The following is a 27,728-nucleotide window of genomic DNA, read 5'->3' on the forward strand; positions in this document are numbered from 1 at the left end:
TGCCACGAAGAATTGAGGCAGTTCTGAAGGCAAAAGGGGGTCCAACCCGTTACTAGCATGGTGTACCTAATAAAGTGGCCGGTGAGTGTATATTTAACCACAGACCTCCGAATTGTACAATAAAACTTGTACTTCTTAGCCTCTATTTCCTTACCATCTTTTGCATTATCCCCATTGATTTCAAAGTGATATTTCTAATTAAAAAAGTGCCTCTTTTCCTTCACGCCCTACCATGTTAACCTAAGTTGATCTCCGTAGAGATGAGCGAGTAGTGTTCGATCGAGTAGGTGTTCGATCGAATACTACGGTACTCGAAATACTCGTACTCGATCGAACACTACTAGCTGTTCGACGTTTAAGGTTTGATGCAGAACCAGTGTTGATTGGCCGAATGCTATACATTCTGCCAATCAACGCTGGTTCTTCTCTTACCCTTAGAAGTCTTTTCCGTGCAGCTTTCCCGCGGCATCTTCCGGCTGGAATTCACTCTGCCTAGGCATCTGGCCTAGGCAAAGCCGACCTCGCATGCGCAGTCGGCTCTGCTCAGGCGTCGGACTGGGCAGAGCCGACCGCGCATGCGTAGTCGGCTCTGCCTAGGCCCCGATGCCTAGGCAGAGTGAATTCCAGCCGGAAGATGCCGCGGGGGCGCTGCACCAGGAGAAGACTTCAAGGAGAATCCAGCCCGACCGTCACTCGTGGACTTGGTAATGTTATCGAATTTTGCATACCCCTGAAACAAGCATTTCCCCCCCCCCCCCCGTAGACTATAACTGAGTTCGAACAGTGTGCGGCTGTTCGAATCGGATTTCGAACCTCAGACATTTTAGTGTTCGCTCATCTCTAGATCTCAGGTCTATAAGAGAAACCATGATCCCATAACATGACAGACTCCACCAGTACCAGATGACCCCCAAAATGGGTTTGGTCGAGTTCAGCCTTCAGTTTTCCTCATTTGTCAGATATAAGGAATCTCTAATGCAAATGTTTTATTAACATTTTTTTTTTTATCAGTTTTAGTTTTTTGGAATGAGACCCTTCACATTGTTGCTAGCTATTTCTGATCACCCAGTATTGTGCATGCCCTTAATGGGGAAAATGTTGGTATAATGATGCTGAAAACTTCAGATTTCTGATCCGGCCGCTGTAATCTGTTTATTTCTTCTGCTGGTATGTTCATACATATAGCTATTGATGTGCAGAAGCATGTCTATAATGCCCCAGTGGCAAGTCATTGCATTCCTTGTATTGCTGTGATATGCAAGAGGGGAGGGTTGGATGTAAGAGAGGGACATGGGGTCTTTACTTTCATCCCTCGGCGAGATTACATCTGACTTCACATCTGCCTCTCCCTGGCCCAGTGGTCCTGCAGTCAGTAATCCTCTGCGCTTTCAATTAGCCGTGATGCAGTCGCTAAGCAACTGACCTGTGGTGAGGAATACATAATGTCCTCTCTCCCCCCTCCACCCACCTTGCAGTGTCAGGGTAGAATGTGAGGAGATTGCATTGATTTCTAAGCAGGTTCACATTTGTCATCTCAGCTGTCCTTGGGCGATTCACATTTGAATACTACCCCCTATTATCCCCAATTCGGTTTCTATGTTAAATTCCGTGTTCTTGTATATTGTCATAAATAACATTGCATGTGTTTTTTCTTTTCCCGATTGCAGGTTTGACCTATTATTGCAGGGCGCAGAAGACATACGGTAGGAGGTTATTAGGGAGACTGGAAAGACGGCCTTTCTAATCCCCCCCCCCCAATCATCGGAGCCCCGTGACATGACCTTATTGGGCTGTCACATTAAGAATGGCCCAGGTTCTTAGCGGCATACATGTACCGTGACTTGCAGAAGAACTACATCTAATTGTCTCTGACATTCTCACTGTACCTATAATGTATAAATGCTATAATAGTCATTATTTTACCGCTAGGCTAGAATTAGGGAGAGATGTTATATACAGGCTGGATAATAAGTCTGTGCGCGCAAAGGGAATTGAGCCTTGTGGAGGATTGCAGACCTTAGAAGCAGCCTGTGCCATGGTTATTGGGCCCATGTGAAAGGTGATCGGGTCTACCCCTGGGCTGTGTATGCAAAATAGGTTTAATCTTCCTGCCGTAAAGCTATCTCATATTAGCCAAACTAGATCCCACCCCCACCATCTATAGACATGGCTTCGGGTCCTTGATACTCATCAGAAGAGGGTTTTGGTTGGCTAAATGAGATACTTTTGATGTATAGCTTTTCCCATGGAGCATTGCCAGTAAGTTTCGCTACATCAAGTGGATCTCTTCAAAATATATATACTCCCTAGAGCTGCATCAAAGATCTCTCATCTAGCCAAGCAGAACCCCGTGAGACAAAAGCCCCTTAAACGGATGCCTGCCACCTTATAAAGTGGACCTAGTCGCCAGGTCTGAAAAGCCCAATAACATACATCAACCTGAGCATTTTGTGGTTTTCTTTATCCAAACCTGTTCCTCTATTCCATAGCTATAAGCCCTTTTAGTGTCGATGCAAAATAGCAGGCGCAGTCATTGTGTGCTGTATGTCATGAAGTGTTACCGCCCACTTGTCTAGTAGACACTAATCTGCATCAACACTAAAATGGATTATATCTTTGGAATAGGTGAACGGATCTGGATACTCGACACACCAAAATAGGCACTGTTGCCGTGACTATCAGATGACTTGTATCATTGCACCTTTAAGACTTAGTGACAGTTTCTCTTTAAGGACACTTTGTGGTTTGCTAGCAAACCCCTGATCGTGAACTGGCAGAGGATGTCCATGTAGAACTTCTGCAGGCTGGTCCTTAGTCTGTCCAGAGACTTTTCCATCATGGACACTCTAGATATCAATGAAGATGAGGATTAGGGTTGAGCGCTAGGGATTGGGAAAGATTGGATCTCGATTGGCAATCGAGCAAATTTCACGATCGGGATCATCTGGGAAATAATCAGATTTTAAAATCAATCCTGAAATCTCAAGATCAGCTCAACCCTAATGAGAATTGATGCCCCTTTCATTTCCCCTCTCCCTCTGGCTTGACTGTCTTTCACTAAAGCTTTGAGCTTGTGATTCTTTTCCCCATCAATATAAAGTGTCAACTAGAGGGCAACACATCTTGAGCATGATAAATGTACAATGTGAAGAAAATCCATGTGGAGCAAGACTCGAACCAATGAATAGTGGGATATTTATGCGGCAACGGACTTGGCACTGGCTTTACCTAAGTTTGAAGTCTACTGCTTGTATACACCCAGTTCATGCTACGATAATAGGGCTGGACACTGGCAGTAGAAGCCCGTCATGCAGGACATTAATCTGAGCCTCCGTCTTTCATGTCCTTCCTGCATTTACACATCCATCCTGTATATAAAATTGTGATTTTCTTAAAAATTCTGTAGCGCAACCGACCACCAATAAAACAAATACAGGTGACATTATCGCGTGTTTCATTGCTTACAATTGAGTGGGCAGATCAAGGCATATCAAAATTAAAATGCATTAAAAGTTTATGTAGCTGAGGCTGCTCTGTTACCACCTAACTTACTTTTACTGTTTTTTTTTGCCAAGACTTGGGCAACATGGTGGCTCAGTGGTTAACACTGCGCTGGAGTCCTGGGTTCAAATCCCGCCAGGATCAACATCTGCAAGGAGTTTGTATGTTCTCCCCGTGTTTGTGTGGATTTCCTCCCATTCTACAAAGACATACTGATAGGAAAAAAAAAGTACATTGTGATCCCTATATGGGGCTCACAATATACATTAAAAAAAATGCACACATATGCCAAAACATACACATTATATACATAGACATAGGGTACATTCAAACAGAGGAAAATGAGGAGGAATTCACCACTGCCATATTCGGCCACAGTCTACCCACAGTGGAATCCATTGCAGCTTTCCATTGCTGTCGAGGCGCAGGTGAATGTGCCTAATTATCAGGAAGACTCAAGCAGATTGAGCAGGACGCTTATTTTTTCACTGTCCCTACTGCAATCTCTGCCTCCGTTGAAAGCAATGGGAGGCAGAAACTTGTCAGGATCTACTGCAGATCTGGGGGGAAGAATCTGTCCCCAAATCAATGGAAAATTCCTCTGGCACTGATCAGGAGAATGAGGGACTTCTGAGGACCATTCTGAATGGAGCAGTGATCAAGCAGTGTGCGCTCAGCTCAACGGGGGTTCCGGAGCCAAAGTACAGCACTTGGCTACCTCCGAAATTCCTGGTTAATTCAGAATGGATGATGAACGTCTCTTGTTCTTCTGAAAGTGGAGGTCTGAACAGTTAGACCCCAGTGATCTCCAAAATATTCCCTATCCTACCTATAGGGAATAACTTGCCTTGTGGGAAAACCCTGCCTTATGGTTCTGAAAACTGAATAATCTAGGACACTTGTGGGTGATGAGCGTTGCATTGAGACATTGGGTAGATGCTGCTGTATATTGCCACAGACCATGATCTTACACACTGGGCATAAATACAACTGTTTCTTCCAACCTGTCATTTGTTGTAAAACTGAAGTGCTACATACACTGTACTGCCATCCTCTACATCAGTAAGGAGATTTTAAGTGAAGACTGAAGTATGTGTCCTTCATCGCTGGTGGGTGACTTCAGGAAGGGTTGGTGTTTGGGCAACACCTTGCAGTGGACAGGCTGGGCACAGCAGTATGTTGGAGTAAGGCAGTTCCCACTGTGGTGGAGCAGCCATATTATCACTATCGCGATGCCATATTGCCTACAAGCACACACAAGATCCTTCTTTGTAGGAAGCAACTTTTATACAGGCATGAATGGATTTGTGGACGCAGAGTGATAGTCAAAGCCGGAGTAGATGGAGTTTGAAGTCCAAGCAGGCAACAAACAAGTTGTATCAATTAAGACAGCATGGACAGTATGGTCTACTACCACTGGGTATATGGACACCTTGGAGGTCCATTAGGCTTTCTCATGAGATGGGAATAGCCATAGAAGTTTTCTTGAAGGTTCCATAACCTTGGGGAAAACTACCATAGATATAAATTGCAGTAACCATGTAGGCTTACTATGCCTATTTTCTATAGGAAGCCCGATAATATAGACTTACAGTACATTTCTACCACACAATGATATTCCAAGTGCTTTCTTGTGGCACTGCAACCAAGTATTCGCCAAGCTCTCATTCTTTGGCCTTTACAGGGGTTCAATATTTTCGAGTTCTGCAACAAAACCCATTGATTAAGATCTGGAGAAATGATTTTACTCCCTGCCTGGGGCAGCCGTGTATTATTCATTACTCCAGGGAGAATTACTATTTGTCACTTTATGGTGGCCTTTAAAGAAAGAAAAGAGGGAAAAATGAACGTTACACTAAGTTGACTTTATAGCAATCGGCTGCAGCAGATAATGTTCTTCTTGTCATTCACCTGTGACTACTTATCGCCAGCGTCGGTCCCTTCTGCTGCATTTAACACTTTCATAGTGTCTTATAGCAGTTTGTTCCTTTTTATACAGGTCAGGAATGGATCTCCGAGAGGGGTGTAGGATGCATAAACCTTTCCTTAAAGAAAAGCTTTATCTAGCTGAAGAATAAGATACATGGTCCACTGGAGAGGGGCAGAAATTGCACCCACCACCATATTTTACATACCCCCCCCAAAAAAAAACTGCAGTATATACAACTGGCTGTTCATAGCCATGCATTGAGAGACAGAGCAGCCTATTCTGTCTCCTGGTCACTTGTATCCAGAGTTGTAGAGATTAAAGCCTGTAAAGATTTGCTTTGGGTCAAACAAGTTTAGATAGAACGGGAAGTGAGATTATTACACTCTGAGACCCCAGATTATAATCGGTGGAAGCGTAAAAAATTGACAAACTCTTATATTAATCTTACCTCATCTGGAACTCCTTTCGGCATCTGCTGTGCTCTTCGGGTCTTCTTCCAGGTGACATCTTGTGCCCAATGTCACCGCTGAGGCCTGAGATTGGACCTTAGCAGTCACATGAAGCTCATAAACTTTGGTGTGACCACTAAGGCCCAATCACAGACCCCAGCGATGACCCTGTTCATAATGGACCTTCATAAAGGAGACTTATGAACATTTAAGCGCTTGAACAGCCCATGTGTGACATTGAAGTGTGCATGTAATGCGATGTATGTGCATGGTATCTTAAAGGGCATGGGATGCAGGACTAGGCTTTATTCGTGAACCATTCCATTGTAGATTTAGCTTTATGTTTTGGATCATTGTCTTGTTGGAAGATAAATCTCTGTCCCAGTTTCAGGTCTTTTGCAGACTCCAACAGGTTTTCTTCCAGAATGGTCCTGTATTTGGCTCCCTCCATCTTCCCATCAATTTTAACCATCTTCCCTGTCCCTGCAGAAGTAAAGCAGGCCCAAACCATGATGCTGCCACCACCACGTTTGACACTGGGGATGGTGTGTTCAGGGTGATGAGCTGTGTTGCTTTTATGCCAAACATATTGTTTTGCATTGTGGCTAAAAAGTTGGATTTTGGTTTCATGTGACCAGAGCACCTTCTTCCACATGTTTGGTGTCTCCCAGGTGGCTTGTGGCAAACTTAAAACAAGACTTTTTATAGATATCTCTGAGAAATGGCTTTCTTCTTGCCACTCTTCCATAAAGGCCAGATTTGTGCAGTGTACGACTGATTGTTGTCCTATGGACAGACTCTCCCACCTCAGTTGTAGATTTCTGCAGTTCATCCAGAGTGATCATGGGCCTCTTGGCCGCATCTCTGATCAGTCTTCTCCTTGTCTGAGATGAAAGTTTAGAGGGACGGCCGGGTCTTGATAGCTTTGCAGTGGTCTGATACTCCTTCCATTACAATATGATTGCTTGCACTGTGCTCCTTGGGATGTTTAAAGCTTGTAAAATCTTTTTGTATCCAAATATGGCTTCAAACTTCTCCACAACAGTATCTGAGACCTGCCTGGTGTGTTCCTTGGTCTTCATGATGCTCTCTGCGCTTTAAACAGAACCCTGAGCCTATCACAGAGCAGGTGCATTTATACGGAGACTTTATTACACACAGGCGGACTCTATTTATCATCATCAGTCATTTAGGACAACATTGGATCATTCAGAGATCCTCACTGAACTGAACGGAGGGAGTTTGCTGCACTGAAAGTAAAGGGGCCAAATAATATTGCACGCTCCACTTTTCAGTTTTTTATTTGTTAAAGTTTAAAATATCCAATAAATTTCATTCCACTTCACAATTGTGTCCCACTTGTTGCTGATTCTTCCCCCAAAAATTAAAATTTGATATCTTTATGTTTGAAGCCTGAAATGTGGCAAAAGGTTGAAAAGTTCAAGAGGGCCGACTTCTTTTGCAAGGCACTGTATGTGTTATAGCATCTATGTCTGTATTGTGTAAACATATAACAAGACAGATTCTTCGCCTCCTTATTGGCAGCCATAATTGGCAACTCGAATTTCAACACATTTGCTCCCAACAAGTTGTACCAGAGAAGGAACCAAATGTGTTTGATTTCTGTAAGGTGAACTGGAAATCAGAAGACAATGAAACCAAGGCTGTGTTGTCCCAATTTTGTACAAAAAAAAAATATCTGTAATTAAAATCCAACACAATAGTTAAATGCCCCAACCCCCTGCCACGTCCTCCCACATTTGTGCTGATACAAAGCCTCTGTGAATTTGGGCAATTACAGGAAGGGAATATGTTAAGAGTGTCTTTGAAATTACTTCTGAATCAGTCTTGAATAGACTTAATTTCTGTTAACATATATGTCGGCTGAAGTGCACTTAATCAGCTTGTAGTGCTCAGATGAAGTATAGTGCGAGAAAAAAAATCTTCTGGAGTGGCTCCGAAACTGCTGATGAAATGACTGGCAGAGTTCTGCTAAATGGGCCACATTTGTTGATGAATGTTTCCTTTCTCGTGAGTGTGAATGGGCTTTATTACATTCAAAGCGCCTCTTTGAGGTTGCTTATGTTACCTTATCTGAGGACAACTTGGATGACATGTCTAAGCCGCTGACTTGGTGATATATATTCTTCTATGGCTTAATTCAGTATTTTCATGTACGGTCAAAGTAACATAAATGATGCAGGATTTATAGGGAAAATGGAGTGCTCCATCATATGTAGCATATCAGATTCAGTTCTTCCCTAGTCTTCTGAATTCAGTACTTCTAGAGGAATACCACAGGGAGCTTTCAATTGCATTATGTTAATAGAATTTTATAGAATTGCAGTCACATCGATGTAAAGACAGGTTCTTGAATAATCCATCCCAATAGTGTAAGTAACATTCCCATTCATTTGAGGTTTTGTTTCACACTTTGTTGGTAAGTATATAATTCCACATGTGGTAATTCATAGTTTTGATGCCTTCAGTGTGAATCTACAATTTTCATAGTCATGAAAATACAGAAAACTCTTTGAATGAGAAGGTGTGTCCAAACTTTTGGTCTGTACTGTATATATCATAAAGGAGGGTCCTTAGCTCAGGTCCCCCCTTCTATCAGAGTAAAAGGTTGTAAAATCTCATTGATCACTGCCCTGGCAGACTCTGTCCATTCTTCGATCACATGGACAGTCGCTCACTTGAACAACCACCATGATTGCAAGTCCATCTCCAAACACTCTCACCCTCTACACTGGCCTCTCCCCTAAACTCTCATGCTAACATGGCAACTCCACTGGGGACTCATGGCTACTGGAAGAACCAGGAGACTGCAGTGCCCCCTTATTTTGACTTGGTGGTATCCAGCATGGTGGTAACCCCTTCCAGTGAGCGGCAGCTCCAGATCGGAAACATTCCTAATTTACACAACTGCTCTCCTGCTGCTTTACAATGCTGCAGATCGCCAGGGAAGATGATAATGATTCTGATAATGAATCATTACTATCATGTTCCCAGCACAGCAGGAGAGCGATGGTGGTGGCAATCAAGAGAGGAGTGGCTGAAGGACAGCGAGGGGCCATTTTAACCATGTAACTGCCCCCTCGTATATGCCCCTTCTGTACATACAGATGTGACTATTCTTACCTTAGCTCAAATTTTGTCAAGGACTCCAAAGTCAGAGTGAATACAATATTGTAACAAGCTATACCCTTGGCACTTGACTGAAAACAAAAAAGGAAGAGAAAAGTTTCTGTTTAATTAATAGTACAAAGTGCTGTATTATAAAATAGTCTCCTCCATTATGGTAATTTTTTTCTACTTTATTTTTGATATATATATATATATATATATAAAAAAATATATTGTCCATAAGGACCCCCATTGGGGGTCAAGTTAACGTCACTTTTCATTCACTAATAGGTCAACCCCAGTTACAAGAAGAATACAGTCTCTTACTGTACAGTGTAGTGCTGGTTTGGGTCCTAGACCCCAGCAGGTCCTATAGTTCAGTCCCCTCCAGGTTGGAAAGTGGGGCACATTATGGCGGATCCCATAGACGTATAGACAGCGCTCTCCTTACAGAGATAGATAGGACAATTGCTCTAAGTCAGAATCTGGTTAAAAAAATTTTTAAAAAGTTAGCCATCTCTTGACACATCTCGGGATGGTATTTCCATTAGATACTGTATGTTATGAATAACAAATTGTTATACAGATGGCATTTCTAATACATCATATTGTAATATTCTAAGATGATTTAGGTCTGGGGTTCAAGGGCTTGTCCAACCCTAGCTAGGATTGAAGAAGATGGGGCGTGAGTGCAAGCTAACCTATACAAGCAGAAGCTCCATCAGTCCCCAGAACCGTTACAGTCCTCTGCTTGGAAATGAAACCCTTCATGTGCTCCCTATCCGCTGCAATAGATGTTGGACCTGTGAAGGGTCCAGGTGTTGGACCCCCACAGATCACATACTAATGACCTATCTTTGCCTTGTAATTCAGTATGAAAAATTGATTTGGCGCTGACGACTCCTTTCATGGACATAAAACAAGTATGGAAATTTGATTTTGAATACTGAAAAAAGCACGCCCAAAACCATGTTTGCCTAACGCTGAATCTATTCCTCCCCGCTTAGAAGCTTCACGCTGGATTGCTCATGTGGGTTTCTTTAATATATCCTTGCATATTGATTTTTACATAAATAGGTAGGTGCAGAAATATAAGGCAACACCCTATAATCTGTGTTTAACGACTGATAAGACTGCTGATTCACGTCAACACGGAGCTCATTTGCACATGCAGATTTAAGCTAACGTGCATTCAGGTTTAAAGAATGGCCCCGTCCCCCCATAGCTTGGCAGTAATAACAGCATCTCAGGCATTGTGAAAGAGAAGGATGGATTGAGTCTTGGTTTTCAATTTGCATCAAGCATATTAATTGCAGCGCAGAGCGCAGCCATAAAACAGCAATGTGCTGGAACAAACATTTAATGTACTGAGCTATGAATGAATGCTCACATGAATTTTCAGAGACAGGCAGAGCATTTCCCTCCCTCTTGTGCACCGCTATAGCTGCACCTTCCATCGCTGCTGCCTGAGAGATGTAGGCAGGAGAAGACACAAATTAAGAAGACAAAATTAATCCTTCCGAGAAGGAGAATCTCCTGCTGCACATTCTGCCTCTCTTCAGCATTGCTCCCACCGAAGCGGTGCTCACACAGCATCCTAAATACTCCTTCATTGTTCCACAATAGAGTTTAATCCTTAGAAGTTTAGATTAGGCAAGAGGAAAAAGCTCTCCGCTGTGAAATATTCTGCATGTTAAATATAATATTCACATTTTTTTTTTCTATTACCAGCAGAGATTCGGGAAACCATAAAATAGTGTGAAGAATTAATAGTTACCATCTGCTGTAACCCCTTGAAGCTTTGCAGACTAGATATAGGAAGCATTGATATGCATGTCTATTTTAGGATATAATGTCATTTTTAGGTATGTAAGAGGAGATTCTCAGTTTTCATATGGCACCAAGATCACGGTTCTACCTGTATTATATCCAAAGATATCACCAGTTAATAACACAGATCGGATCACAAACTTATATGTAGATATAACTGCTCCCAATCCTGACTGTTTTTGTCTAGTTATATCTCTGGAAATAATAAGGCAGACTTAATCTTGGTGACCTATAAAAGCTGAAATTTAATTTTTCATATGACACTAGAATCACTGTTCTACTTGTGTTTCCATCTCAAAATCCTGAACAAAAAGACGACTCCCATTGAAATCAAGCTGGTCAGTTCTTTTTTACGGGAGCCGATTTGTTCCGGCTCTCCGAATAAGAAGCGAGATGCTTATTCTTTCAGACGGAGTTGCCTTGCGACATCCACCTGAAGACACACTCTCCCAACTAGGCCCGGAATCCAGTCGCAGCTACCCGTATTTTGGACTCCGTCTCAGTTTCCGATCCAAAAAACCCCATGTGAATTTACCCTCATACTACACATGTAAAAGTAATACTAATGTATTAGATACCTCAGTTTGACATGAACCCCCAGCTTTACACTGGGTTCACACCAGTGTTCGGGGTTCCGTTGTCAGGTTTCCGTCTTCTGCATGCAACCTGTCATGCATAGTCCAGCCGTGAGCTCCGGTGAGCGTTTTATGCTCTCCGTGGCGAAACCTTTTTTTTAAAAACGGACACACAGTACTGCATATCCGACTCTGTGTCTGATTTTAAAAAGCTGTTTCGCCACGGAAAGCACAAAACGCTCACCGGTGCACACAGCCGGAGACTTTCCAAGCCCATTCAAATGAATAGGCTTTAAACACGCTGGCAGGTTTCCGTCTCCTTGCCCCTGTTTTGTGCAGGAAACTGAAACCTGCAGAACGGAGTACGGGCGCCGATGTGAACGAGCCCTGAATTGTCCTGCCTTATATATGAACCCTTTCACCTTTACCCAGTGAGAAGCTTTGTACAGATTTCAGTTAGCAATAAAGATACAGAAAGCGATTTCAGGACAGGATTTCACAGAAAGCAGTCAAAGTTTGTTAAACTATATTTCAACATTGCTAATTTCACAAATGCTGCCAAAAAATAAAAAGTTTAGGTATGGGGGAAATTTAGACTGGCATTGCTTATACCATTTTTTCGGTTTTCAAATTTAGTTTTTTACTGAATTTGTTTTTGTGCAGGACAGATTGTACTTTATAATGGTACCATTTCATAATCCATGCAATGAACTGGGAACCTGGACAAAAAAAAAAAAAAATCAAATTAGTGGGAATTAGAAAAAAGGCATTTCTGCCATATTTTTTTTATTTTTTTTTTATGGGTGTTCTCTTTGTAGCCAAAATGACAAATTACAATTATTGTGATACCAAATTTATGTATCTTCCATTATGTTTTAACACCTTAATGAAAATCCAATTTCCAAATTCCTTAATCCAATCCAGTGATTGTGGAAACTTCACACTAGACCTCAAGCAGCTTGGATTGTGTACCGCGGCCTCTACACTCTTCCTCCAGACTCTGGGACCTTCCAAATGAAATGCAAAATTTTACTTTAATCTGAAAACAACACCTTTGACTACTGAGCCCGAGTCCAGTCCTTTCTCTCCTTGGCTCAGATAAGACACTTGTGGCATTGCCTATTAGACATGAGTGGATTAACAAATGGAATCCAACACTTGTAGCCCATGTCCTGGAGACGTCTGTGTGTGGTGGGTCTTGAAGCACCGACTGCAGCAGCAGTCCGCTCCTTATCAATCTCCCCCAAATTTTTGAATGGCCTTTTCTTAAAGGAGTATTCCCAAAACCCTTGTTCACCAACCTGCAGGCTGTGTGCTCTGTTCACTTCCTGGTTTTCTCAGCACATTGGTGGGCGGGGTTTCACTTGCTCTGCTATTTGCTATGTTTGCAGTTAGTAATGAGGGATTGGTTGTAAATGCATTAACACAGTATGAAGCTGATGTAGCAGAGCTGGATTTGAGTCAGCTTGCATTACATACAGAGGTAACGGACTCCGTATCTCAGCCCTTATCAGCCAAATTCAATTAAACCAGAATCAGAAATGCTGGAGCTCTCACATCCCCCCTCCCCTATCTGAGGAGCTCAGTTACTTGTCAGACATAAACAGCTCAGAGCTGCTGCTGAACACTCAGCCTGCGTTTATCCTGGTTACTTGTGCACTTTTTTTCTACCCACCAGCACTCTATTTTCCCTTAGCCAGCATAAGAGGGGCTTTTTGCATCCTTCAAAAAATGAATGAATAACAGACATTAGTTCACATCTTGGCAACCCACGTCAAGGGTCCTCAGTCCATATACTAAAATCAAAAACACAGAAAATAACACCAATACACATAAGATGGGAATTACACAGGTGCATAATACAACTCTAACACACCTACAATCCATGTGGGAGGTAAACTTTACCATCAGTACATAAGTGCCATAATACAATTCCCAATAGTATGACTGTTGTACGCTGAGCAATGCACTAAGCTAAAAGCAGACACTTCTATTCATACAGCTAGTTAATACATACCGCATGTAAACCTATGTGTCATACTCTATACCAAGGTCCCAATAGCTTACATACATATCTGACAAGTACGTAAATACTTTCACAAAACCTTTTCCATGTATCTTCTCTAGAACAACAAGACACTGGGGCAGAGATCACAATAAGATGTACATAGAGATGAATAACAAGTTTATATTGAATAACCACTTAAATACCTTCCACATAGCGTCTGTAATAACAGTTGATGTTTTCTGTGCATCTTGCCTAGAATGTCAAGGCATCGGGGGACACAAAGATACACACATTCATGTGCCTGGGACAAGTGAGATCTTCTACAAGAATATACATTGATATATGCACATAAATCAGGTTTACAATAAAGTTCCCCGGCCGCCTCCCAGGGCACCAAAAATAGTTGTGTATATAGTCTTATACATAGTCATAAAGGAATTCTAGAATCCAGTGCATGTTCATAAATGTCAGATTTCAGCAAGAGTCTCCAACGAGTCCATGGGAGTCCGGAACAACATGTCAAAGCGAGTAATAAATTATGTGTTTGGAGAAGGTAAGTATGGCTCATGTTCTCTCACTTGTGCGGCATGCTTTCTACTGCTCGAGGTCACTTATTATACCTTATCCAAGATTTGTCTTTATTTTTTAATTTTTAAAAAAAAAATAATTAAACTCTCTGGGCCTTCATCTATCTATCTATCTATCTATCTATCTATCAAGAGAAAGGTTCCAATGGGGGCTGAAACGTCGCCTTGGATTATGTCATTCCTAATTGATCTTTGGAATTGAACTAAGCGGGGGGGTAGAGATGAGCGAACACTATTCGGAACAGCCGATCCCAATAGCACGCTCCCATAGAGATGAATGGAAGCGGCCGGCATGCAGACTTTGCCAGCGGCCGGTCGCTTAACCCCCACGCGTGTCAGCTACGTCCATTCATTTCTATTGGAGCGTGCTATTCGAAAACGGCTGTTTCGAATAGTGTTTGCTCATCTCTACAGGGAGGTTGTTCCTGCCATCTTGGTGGACTAAGCCCAGATCTTCTGTGGATGTAGGCTTGCTCCAATCCTTCTGTCTCTTCATGTAATCCCAGACAGACTGGATGATCTTTAGATCAGGACTCACTTCCAATACTGGTGGTCACACCGTATATTGATGGGATTTAATTTTTTTTTTTTCATTCACTTCATTTTGATAATTGATAAAAATAAAATAGTAACACTTCTATTATTGAAAACATTCTTACTTTGAAGCCATTTTTTTTTCCACTCACTCCTGCCTAAAACTTTTGCAGGTATAATTTCACACTCTTTTACGAATTTCAAATACATAATTACAAATAACTGAACCAAATTTAATGTGTTCATTAATAGAGATGAGCGAACACTAAAATGTTCGAGGTTCGAAATTCGATTCGAACAGCCGCTCACTGTTCGAGTGTTCGAATGGGTTTCGAACCCCATTATAGTCTATGGGGAACATAAACTCGTTAAGGGGGAAACCCAAATTCGTGTCTGGAGGGTCACCAAGTCCACTATGACACCCCAGGAAATGATACCAACACCCTGGAATGACACTGGGACAGCAGGGGAAGCATGTCTGGGGGCATAAAAGTCACTTTATTTCATGGAAATCCCTGTCAGTTTGCGATTTTCGCAAGCTAACTTTTCCCCATAGAAATGCATTGGCCAGTGCTGATTGGCCAGAGTACGGAACTCGACCAATCAGCGCTGGCTCTGCTGGAGGAGGCGGAGTCTAAGATCGCTCCACACCAGTCTCCATTCAGGTCCGACCTTAGACTCCGCCTCCTCCGGCAGAGCCAGCGCTGATTGGCCGAAGGCTGGCCAATGCATTCCTATGCGAATGCAGACTTAGCAGTGCTGAGTCAGTTTTGCTCAACTACACATCTGATGCACACTCGGCACTGCTACATCAGATGTAGCAATCTGATGTAGCAGAGCCGAGGGTGCACTAGAACCCCTGTGCAAACTCAGTTCACGCTAATAGAATGCATTGGCCAGCGCTGATTGGCCAATGCATTCTATTAGCCCGATGAAGTAGAGCTGAATGTGTGTGCTAAGCACACTCATTCAGCACTGCTTCATCACGCCAATACAATGCATTAGCCAGTGCTGATTGGCCAGAGTACGGAATTCGGCCAATCAGCGCTGGCCAATGCATTCTATTAGCCCGATGAAGTAGAGCTGAATGTGTGTGCTAAGCACACACATTCAGCACTGCTTCATCACGCCAATACAATGCATTAGCCAGTGCTGATTGGCCAGAGTACGGAATTCGGCCAATCAGCGCTGGCTCTGCTGGAGGAGGCGGAGTCTAAGGTCGGACCTGAATGGAGACTGGTGTGGAGCGATCTTAGACTCCGCCTCCTCCAGCAGAGCCAGCGCTGATTGGCCGAATTCCGTACTCTGGCCAATCAGCACTGGCTAATGCATTGTATTGGCGTGATGAAGCAGTGCTGAATGTGTGTGCTTAGCACACACATTCAGCTCTACTTCATCGGGCTAATAGAATGCATTGGCCAGCGCTGATTGGCCGAATTCCGTACTCTGGCCAATCAGTGCTGGCCAATGCATTCTATTAGCTTGATGAAGCAGAGTGTGCGCAAGGGTTCAAGCGCACCCTCGGCTCTGATGTAGCAGAGCCGAGGCTGCACAAGGGTTCAAGCGCACCCTCGGCTCTGATGTAGGAGAGCCGAGGGTGCACTTGAACCCTTGTGCACCCTCAGCTCTGCTACATCAGAGCCGAGGGTGCGCTTGAACCCTTGTGCACACTCTGCTTCATCAAGCTAATAGAATGCATTGGCCAGCGCTGATTGGCCAATGTATTCTATTAGCCTGATGAAGTAGAGCTGAATGTGTGTGCTAAGCACACACATTCAGCTCTACTTCATCGGGCTAATAGAATGCATTGGCCAGCGCTGATTGGCCAGAGTACGGAACTCGACCAATCAGCGCTGGCTCTGCTGGAGGAGGCGGAGTCTAAGATCGCTCCACACCAGTCTCCATTCAGGTCCGACCTTAGACTCCGCCTCCTCCAGCAGAGCCAGCGCTGATTGGCCGAATTCCGTACTCTGGCCAATCAGCACTGGCTAATGCATTGTATTGGCGTGATGAAGCAGTGCTGAATGTGTGTGCTTAGCACACACATTCAGCTCTACTTCATCGGGCTAATAGAATGCATTGGCCAATCAGCGCTGGCCAATGCATTCTATTAGCGTGAACTGAGTTTGCACAGAGGTTCTAGTGCACCCTCGGCTCTGCTACATCAGATTGCTACATCTGATGTAGCAGTGCCGAGTGTGCATCAGATGTGTAGTTGAGCAAAACTGACTCAGCACTGCTAAGTCTCTGCATTCGCATAGGAATGCATTGGTCAGCCTTCGGCCAATCAGCGCTGGCTCTGCCGGAGGAGGCGGAGTCTAAGGTCGGACCTGAATGGAGACTGGTGTGGAGCGATCTTAGACTCCGCCTCCTCCAGCAGAGCCAGCGCTGATTGGTCGAGTTCCGTACTCTGGCCAATCAGCGCTGGCCAATGCATTCTATTAGCCCGATGAAGTAGAGCTGAATGTGTGTGCTTAGCACACACATTCAGCTCTACTTCATCAGGCTAATAGAATACATTGGCCAATCAGCGCTGGCCAATGCATTCTATTAGCTTTATGAAGCAGAGTGTGCACAAGGGTTCAAGCGCACCCTCGGCTCTGATGTAGCAGAGCTGAGGGTGCACAAGGGTTCAAGTGCACCCTCGGCTCTCCTACATCAGAGCCGAGGGTGCGCTTGAACCCTTGTGCAGCCTCGGCTCTGCTACATCAGAGCCGAGGGTGCGCTTGAACCCTTGTGCACACTCTGCTTCATCAAGCTAATAGAATGCATTGGCCAGAGTACGGAATTCGGCCAATCAGCGCTGGCCAATGCATCCCTATGGGAAAAAGTTTCTCACAAAAATCACAATTACACACCCGATAGAGCCCCAAAAAGTTATTTTTAATAACATTCCCCCCTAAATAAAGGTTATCCCTAGCTATCCCTGCCTGTACAGCTATCCCTGTCTCATAGTCACAAAGTTCACATTCTCATATGACCCGGATTTGAAATCCACTATTCGTCTAAAATGGAGGTCACCTGTTTTCGGCAGCCAATGACTTTTTCCAATTTTTTTCAATGCCCCCGGTGTCGTAGTTCCTGTCCCACCTCCCCTGCGCTGTTATTGGTGCAAAAAAGGCGCCAGGGAAGGTGGGAGGGGAATCGAATTTTGGCGCACTTTACCACGTGGTGTTCGATTCGATTCGAACATGGCGAACACCCTGATATCCGATCGAACATGTGTTCGATAGAACACTGTTCGCTCATCTCTATTCATTAACAAATGTGTGTTATCTCTCTCCTTTTTGGAGAAATCCACTGTGGACTGGTACAGGATGACTTGGTCCAGATGAGCAAACTGTTGGTGTGTGTGTGTGTGTGTGTGTGTGTGTGTGTGTGTGTGTGTGTGTGTGTGTGTGTTGAGACCTATAGACTCCATATTACAGCAGACAATCTGAATGAATCCTGTAAGCAGAGCAGACCACCATTGCTGAGTGCCCTCTGTGACCTGAGTGGCTGGCAACCCTGAGACAAGGTAGAGTTGTTGTCAGCCTCTTGAAGGGAACAGAAAGAGCCAATTTGGAGGCAAGGTTGAGGTTTTGTAGAGTCTCACAGCCTGGATGTACACAGGTATATAGGGATCCTTGAGACTTACATCGGCCCCTATATAATTATTGGGAGTGGCAGAGCATAGTATTAGTGGAGTGGAGATAGAAGGCACAGAGTTAACATCTATTTAGGGGCATCTCCTTATCAGGTCTACGGTCCCCCACAGTAGAACTCCTACTACTACTCCCATTAGGGAAGCTGCATTGGTTGTTTGTTGCCTCTGTAAAATTGTATCTTTAGTTCAACTGAGCGGCTGTCTCCTGAGTGATTAATGTGCTTACCATTAGGGCCCATCTGACACCAACACCAGGCTTATAAGTGTAGAGGACCCCTCTCTCTGCATCCGCCCCTCAACACTGCCTAACTCAGGAGGTGGCCTGGAGGAGTCAGCTGAGTCATATCAGATTATCATTGACAACTACGACTACTACTCCCACCCTCCGGTTCGCTCTTGCGAGTTATATACGGCAACTACTCACTCCCTTGAGATAGATATATATATATATATATATATATATATATATATATATATATATATATATATATAGATATATATATATAGATATATATATATATATATATATAAATTTTTTTTTTTTTTTTTTTTTTTTTTTTTTTGAGCCAAGAAAAGAACAAGCAAACAAGTATGCAATCTGAATGAGGATGGTGATAACATGAACAAAAGTTTTACAACTTTCCCTTGGGCCATGTAAAGCCATACAGGTACAGGAGGAGGTTACTGAAAGAGTCTGACATTACATACTTCCTTTGGGGTTTGTATGTAATGAACCCAGAAGTTCTGGGCTGGTTCCAACCATGGGTTATATGATCTGAATCAGCACCCTGCCCCTAGGTCCCTCCACCTCCACCTCCTCGCTCCTCTACCATGTTCACTGTGAGTTAGGCCTCGTTCATATCTGCGTTGGTAATCCGTTCAGGAGAGTCCACATGGGGACCCCCCCACGAACAGACTACCAAACGCATTGGTAAGCGGTGTGCAGTGAAAGCACACGGACCCCAGACACTAATATGGGGTCAGTGTGCTTTCTGCGTAGTCTCCACACAGAACATGCAGACAGAAAAGTAGTTCATGACCTATGTTCCTGTTCAATTGACTCATGAAGAAAGCACATGGACCCCATTATAGTCTGGGAGGTCCATGTGCTTTCACTGCACACCGCTTGCCATTGCGTTCAGTAGTCCATTCGGAGGTATCCCCATGTGGACTCCCCGAACGGATTACCAACGCAGATGTGAACGAGGCCTTACCAGTATCATGTACGATGGCCTTACTATTATAATGATGTATCCAGCTGTATGATGCAGGTAACTAGTGAGGAACACAAGAGGTGTCTGGGTGCTGGATCAGGTCATGTGGTTTACTGCATACAAAACCCCGGATTAAGCAAGGGATGAGAGACTAGACCTTTAAGTGATTCTCTGCCAGGACATACTATAGAAGATATGGTTAACGTTATATTCTCAGTTTCCAAATTTATAATTGTATGTCTTATCACAGGGATCAGTAACCTTCAACACTCCAGCTGCTGTGAAACTACAACTCCCAACATGCTCCATTCACTTCCATGGGAGTTCCAAGAACAGCAGAGCCAGTATGCATGCTGGGAGTTGTAGTTTTACAACAGCTGGAGTGCCGAAGGTTGCCTACAAGGTGATACCATAATATATTGATCAGTGCCAATATCCAAGAGGTACTTCCAACCACCGACTGTACAAGGAACGGCAAAATACCTTTATTCAAGTGAACAGGACTGTGCTGTAGCATAGAAGGTAGCCTGCATGGGGTGAAAATAAAGTAGCATGCAGTCCTTTTACTCTGGCAGTAAGGTCGTCTTCACTAATCATGTAGGAATATGTCATCTTATATAACAGCAATGAGTATGAGACTAAATACTAAAAAGCATGTATGCTAACTTGCTAATACTAAAGAGGATTACATAGCGTGAGCTTGTATAGTGCTTTGAATCTAAGAAAACCAGCATCTAGCTGTTCTGAAGGCTACAACACAGAGGAAGCCACTGACTGTATGACCTGTGAGGTGGATGATAAGAAATGCACCTGGTGCTGGGGTAATTGCTCCGACTTTTGTAGCACAAGTGGTGCTTGCATGGAAATCCTCCTGTAATCTTGCAGCACATTGAGCATTGCTGTTATTGAAAATCTGACGATAAAAAGTACCGAACATTGTTGGCAAATAGTTTGTTTTCAGGCTTCATATTAGGGACCTAAAATACCGATTGGACCCCCTTATTGCTAAGGACCCAATACAAGGAAAAATAGAAAGATTTGTTACAACAACCAAGGAAAAAATGGTGAAAATGCATTTTTATTACAAACATTATAGATCTAACAGACCTTTTGGAATAGGTACCCAAGCTTTAAAGTGGAGCTCCAATGATAAAACATCTTCTCATAAATGAATAATATGGGTGAATATAAGACACTTTGTAATATATATCTTATTAAAGAAATAGGTTTCCTTCTCCATTTATCAAGGTGAGTTACTTTCTACATGTTAGTCTACGGAGAATAGAGGGGAGGAGAAGCCGTCTGGAAAACACATACAAATAACTGAAACTGCTACGATGGGAGTGAGATGGCTCTTGTGTCACTGGTATATCTTTGAGATAATTCTCTGACTGCACAGAATGATGGGGATAACGTCTATCCTTAGGGAGAGACCACCTTCTCAGGTGTGTGGAGACTTATACAGCCATAGTTGCTCCACTGCAAGGGAACGTGGGAAGAATATGCAAATCTGTCTCCCAAGATGTAAACAGGGAGAGAGTGCTTCTGTTATGCTGCCCTCTATAGCAAGCACCCTGAACCACATGCCCGACTTCCCAGAAGTCTTCACTGCATGATGCGAGGTTATAACCAAATAGACATTATCCCCATAATCTGGTCTCTCAGCCTCTCACTTAAACCAAATCAATTCTCTCTAGGCTGTGCTGATGAAGTCCAAAGAGACAGAAATGGTGCCGTCCGTAGCTGAGAAATTGATTTGGTTATAACCTTGGATAATAGAATTTAATAATCTCTTAACATTGACATCCATACAGATTTTGGATATCCAAATAGGCGGATATAAACCATTTTCAGCAGACTGTCAGTATCCTTTATGCAAGTTTGAACATGGAAAATATCAACCAAATGTATGTATTAAGGAAAAGGCAATCTGCCATGTTGAATTTTTTCCACTTCTGCTTGGTGGTGTCATGGGAGAGTCCTTCATGCCTGCATATCATCAATGTAAGACCTCAACTAGCCCCTAATTATGTGGAAAGGTAAGGTGGAAAATCAGTGTATGTATTTCTACAGGCAGCTCAGTGGTTAGCGCTGAAGTCCTGGGTTCAAATCCTGCCAAGGAGTTTGTATGTTCTCCCCGTGTTTGCGTGGATTTCCTCCAGCTACTCCGGTTTCCTCCCACAGTCCAAAGACATACTGATAGGGAATGTAGATTGTGAGCCCTATATATGGGACAGTGACTGTGCGCTATAGAAGTAAGTGCTACCTACTGAGCCACCCTGCTGCCCAATATACACAGTCCAGTGACATTAATGAGACCACCTGTCAAAATCCAGAATAACCACTTTTGGCAGAGCGGACCGCTGCGAGACGTGCAGGAAGAGAGGGGATGTTGTGATGATGTCACTGTAATGTTGAGCCATGCCGACTCCAGTGCCGTGGCCAGCTGTGCTAGGTTACGTGGTTGAGCATCCATGGTGCGAACAACGCGATCAAGGTGGTCCCACAGATTCTTGATTGGGTTCAAGTCCGGGGAATTTGCTAGCCAATGGAGTATGATAAACTCATCCTGGTGCTCCTCCAATCACACACATACACTGTGAACTTTATGACACGTCGCATTGTCCTGCTGGTAGATGCCAATATCCTGAGGAACAACATTTCGCATGTAGGGGTGAACATGGTCCGCAAGGATAGATGCATACTTGTGTTGATCCATCCTGCCTTCAACAATGATGAGTGCACCCAGATGGCTGATGACACGTGCCTTCTGCCATTGGTTATTTAACGTTAACGGTGGTCACATTAATATGACTGGACTGTGTATAATAAACCATTTTTACTGGCATATGTGGTCTGGACCGAGCAATCTGGACAGAGAAATTTTTTGCCTAAACTTTGTTGGATTCACTCATCTTTAATAGCTACTTTTCTATAGACTGGATCAAAACAACTGCGTATTATTAAATTGAAAGAAAACTTTGTTATATGAAATATTAAACTTGGCGTAATTATTCTATTCTCCAACAGTAGCCGCAGACAGTCAGCTACATATTACATTCTACTGGCGCACGGGATACTGATGATAGAAGATTCATTCTCCTCGTGCACAAGGAAGGCAAGGTGGAAGAGCTACCTAGCAGGGGTCTGAAAAGCCTCACACCATAGTGATTACAGAGAAATGTGTAAAGACGTAAGCAATATTAAAAGCTCAGCGGCATCCCAAGGACTGATTGTACAGCTATCTCTTCTTTGATATGTTCTGTTCACCTATGGTTTACATCGCTGTAATCAATAGATGCTTCACTTTCTTCATCTTTTCGAGAGCAGTGCGTACTGGGTACATCAGCTAATCCATAACCGGCGCTAAGCAGAAAGAAAAATGAAGATAGAAGATGACTAGGAATCAAAGTTAAAAAGATGATTTGTTGATGTAGTCAGAGAAGGTGTGACTAATAAGAAATACTGCACAATAGAGGAAAAAAAATACACATTTTATGAGACGGTGGTGGAGGAGATGGATGCAGTAACATCCGCCTGCTTAATCTGCATGTCATGGAATGTAAAACATAATTCCCTATCAGGAGAAATGATGATTATAAATAGTAAATTACACAGTCGGGGTGATTGATGCAGGGAATTAATCTGATTGCCATGTAGGAGGTCAGGATGATTTCAGTTTCCACAGTGAGGATTAGGGTAGACGCAGCAGCTTCTTCCTTCTACCCTTGATATGGGAAACTTGCTTTCCTGATGTTCCAGATGGAATGGATGCAAATATAGAGTTTCTGTATAAATAGTGGAACATTAGTTACCCTTGATGGTGAAACTAAATTGCTACTAATGGCTATGGTTCTGAACCTGATCTTAGGCTGAAGCCCCATGTTGCGGAAATGCAGCTTTTTTTTGTTGCAGATTTTGTTGCATTTTTTTTGAGCCAAAGCCAGGAGTCGATTGAGCAGAAGGAAGAAGTATAAGGGCCCCCTTCACACGGAGTAAACGCGTGTGTATTTTGACAAAATACACGTGTAAAAATAAGACTCCCATTGACGTCAATGACATTTTACACGTGTATTTTGACGTGGTTTTTTTTACACGTGTAAAAAAAATGCCATTGAAGTCAATGGGAGTGTATTTTTACACGTGTATTTTGCCAAAATACACACGCGTTTACTCCATGTGAAGGGGCCCTAAGAGCTTCCTATATATTTCCCATTCCTTTTGTAGCCATTCTTGGTTTTGGCTTAAAAAACTGAAACAAAATCTGCAACCTAAAAAGCTGCATTTCCGCAACGTGGGGCCGTAGCCTTAAAGATTTGTTTCGTCTTGGGTTTGAACAAATTGATCTGTGGTTTTGGCTCAGTCCAAACTTGTTCGAAAAGAACTGAAAGTGAAATTATTGTACTTTGGGGGAGACACGTGATCCAAGGGGCCGAGAGAGCATCAGACACTGCGAGGAGGCCCAGGAGAGCTGAGGGAAGGGGAGTATGAATGTTTGTAATTCTTTTTTTACACCTCCCTGGGGCCTCCGTCTGTCATACTTTAGGGTCTAGAAAGAACCCAGAGTATAATAATGTCACTTCTAGATGAACCCCAATAGGAAACTTTTGGAGAATTTGGGACAAATCCAAATAGTTTCTCTCACCTCTATGCAGGAGGTTAGGTTAGGAGTGGATTATAAAGGATTGGAAATTATATATCACGGATGTATCTGTCTTCCAGCTGGATCTACTCCTGGCTTGGGGTCAAAAATTCCAAACTGGAGTGGCATGGTGTTGGAACCTGACTTTTTCACATATGTTATCCCCCTCTGTCAGCTGCATGCAGGCAGCGAGGAACAATGATACTCATTTGATGGGATTGTCCTACCCTTCTCCCTTACTGGGAAGAGATTTTTTTTGACTTATACAACTTAATATCTGGCTCCGCATGGCCGACATCTTTGTCAGTGGGTCTCCTCTCTATCAGTCCAATCTCTAATATGAAAAAAGGACTTCTTAGACTTTCCCTCACTGCGGCCAGAAGAGTGATCCCATGATATTCAAGATCTGGAACTGTACTTTCTCTTAAAAAATGAATATGGGAGATGAACCACCTCATGAGGATTGCAAAATCTGACATTGGAATGAGATCTATATCTATTCGGTCTTATTCAGGGATGACCCTGATCTCCCTTGATGGCTTAACCTAATGATTCCTTGTGACTGGCTAATGCTTCTGAATAAACCTTACCCCCAATATCTCCTGTACCCCTACATGTGTGGGCCATGGGGACCTCCCTCCCTGGAGTGTATGTACCCCATCCTACCACCCTTCTGCCCTCTCCCCACTCTCTTTCTATCCTCCCCTATACCATTCTTGGTACAACCTTCCCTTCTTTCTTTAATACCTTTTGCTATTTTGTATCTCCTTAGCTTCCTATTTTGCGCATCCTCTGAAAATGACTTCTATTTTTTCCCCATATGACGGTTTGTTATATCATTATCGTGATGTCCTTGTTGTAATTCCCTTGCATATAATTTTCTATCATTACTATTCGATTTATACATTATGGACAATGCAAATGGGTTATCAACCACTTTTGCATCCTAGTTTGTCGTGTTTGTGCAATATTCCTTGTACTTGTCCTTTCTTTTTGCACTAAATAAAACTTGATAAGATAAAATAAAAATTTCCGTGGCTTTTGTCTGGCTTTAGATTCATGCATACAGTTATTCCTATGGTACGGTCTCAGTTTTCCCCAACCATAAAGCATTGAATGCTTCTGTCCTGGGGTGACTAGATGCAGAAGACACATGGCAAGCTATAAATAAAGCAGATGCTTTGAACACATAAAAATAATGCAGGATGTGTCTGGAATATTATATCACATTATACTGGGTCTTCATATATTTATTGGAATTGAGGGCGTATTCTGATGGGAGTATCCATGTAGTTTCCATTAAGAGTTGGATGTGATTTCAACACAACAGGGAGAGATAGGACAAAAACTATAGATATGCTGATTATAGTGGTGGACACATACGTAAACAGCTGATATACAGATGTGACCTACCGTGCCTTAACTAGATGTATCCGGAGATATTAGCAGCTTTTTGCAATATGGGAACACAAAAGTGATATGGTGTCATATACTATTTATCCTACATTGAAGTCCTTCAAGGGTTTTGCAAGAATGTTGTGATATTGTGATGAATAGATTTCACTGAAGCGCTAAACCAAATTAGTGCAACATTTAGGCTAAGGACTCATGTAGCTGCGGGAAAACTGTCGCGGAAATGCAACGCATTTTTGACAGAATGTCCGCAGAGTTTTACTCTGCGGACTTTCGGCTTTAATTAGGCCTATACAGAAAATGACAGCATTTCCGTAGGTGTGATTGACATGGGAAACTAAGCACAACTACTGCATAGATGTACGGCACGGTACTTGGTAAATACTGAAGAGGCTGCAGTACTCACCCAGATACGGTGGCCTCTTCAAACAATTGATTGACTGGTTTATCCTAAGGATAGGTCATCACTGGCATAACCATCATGGTCGCAGGCAGTGTAGGGACTGATGGTTATGGCCCACCATGACAGCAGTCGCTTGATTTCCAAACCACTATACCTATTGATAATGGAAAGAGGCCCAGCATATTGCCAGGCACCTTTGCAACAGATGCCAGCCCAGAAGAGGTGATTAGGAATTTGAAATACTTATACTCACCTCTCCTGAGTCATCACGATCCTCTCCGGAGCTCTTCCGGCTTGTGATAGAGGTGACGCACCTAAGATGTCACTGCTGGCACCTGTGATTGGGCCCCAACGGTCAAATGGGGCATACTCGACATGACCGCTGAAGCCCAATCATAGGCCCCAGCAGTGACGTATGGTGTGCATCACCTAGGTCACCAGGAAAAAGTCAATGCAAGCGCACCTTGTGCCCTTATTAACTCTGGCATAATAAGTCTGACTCATTGACTTGTTCTTTAAGGATGACATGCTATACATGCAGGTGGCTGCTGTAGACAATTACTAGGCTCACCAGTGTGTATTACACATTCAAGCAGCAGCAACAAGGCCAGGAATTGGCTTCAGTGGTCATGTGCAGATGTATAGTTGGTTGTGATTGTCTAAACACTTGGACCATGGGAAAAAAAGAATACTCGAGTATAAGCTGAGTTTTTCAGCACAGTTTTTGTGCTGAAAAAGCCCCCCTCGGCTTATACTGGAGTCAGCAAAAAAAAAACTATTTTTTTTTTTATTTTTTTTAGGGTGGGGGGGGTCTCTGACCAGCCACAATATTAATGTATAGAATCTCCGATAAAATAGTGGGGGGGAAAAAGGAAGCTTTTGAAAAAAAAAAAGTTCTAAATCACTCCTTTTCCTAGAATACATACAAAAGTAGAAAATGGCTGTGAAACACAAACACATCAGGTATCCCTGTGGAAAAGGAGTTAATAGGAGAAAACAAAAAGAAAATGCTTGGCACTCACCAAAAGTTGCGTAAAAAGTTGTAAACTTTATTGAAGAACGTCCATACAAAGTTAAAAGCGGGAGGAGGCATGCTCAACAAACGGTTGTTGAGCGTGCCTCCTCCCGCTTTTAACTTTGTATGGACATTCTTCAATAAAGTTTACAACTTTTTACACAACTTTTGGTGAGTGCCAAGCATTTTCTTTTTGTTTTTTCATATCATACTTTGTTCTGGACTTAGAGCACCACCACATTCAGCGTTTTTGTCTCCCGTACAGATGTATACCTCTGTTTGAGTAGTGCCACCTATATCTACGTGTTTGTTGGAGTTAATAGGAGCACTGCAGATACCCTATATTCAGCCAGACTGAATTCCAAGTGGGGGAAAAAAAAACCTCAGTCCTCAAGCTCAGGGAAGGGGCAGACAGACAACCAAAACACTTCCGCCCTTCCCCAGCACCCAGCAACTACTGCACCCAAAAACTCTGACCAATTTTCCAGTAGATGCTGCATTTCCCCCCTAGGCTTATACTCGAATCAATAAGTTTTCCCAGTTTTATGTGGTAAAATTAGGGGCCTCGGCTTATATTCGGGTCGGCTTATACTCGAGTATATACGGTACTTTGTTACTACAACTAAGCATTGGTAATAGGTAGCCGCAAAAATTCATGGAACTAAAATTCATTGGAACTTAAAGCAGCTAGGAATATCATTCTTATGCTATGCCACCCTTCTTGAGGATGAGCAAAACCGAGATGACGACTGTTCTGGCCCATTTCTGGCTCCGTAGTCACCTTTTACTTAAAGAGGTTATACATGACTGGATATTGATGGCTTACCCTTGGATATGCCAATATCAGATCAG

Source organism: Leptodactylus fuscus, chromosome 7 (assembly GCF_031893055.1).
Source record: "Leptodactylus fuscus isolate aLepFus1 chromosome 7, aLepFus1.hap2, whole genome shotgun sequence".
In the NCBI taxonomy this organism is placed as follows: Eukaryota; Metazoa; Chordata; class Amphibia; order Anura; family Leptodactylidae; genus Leptodactylus; species Leptodactylus fuscus.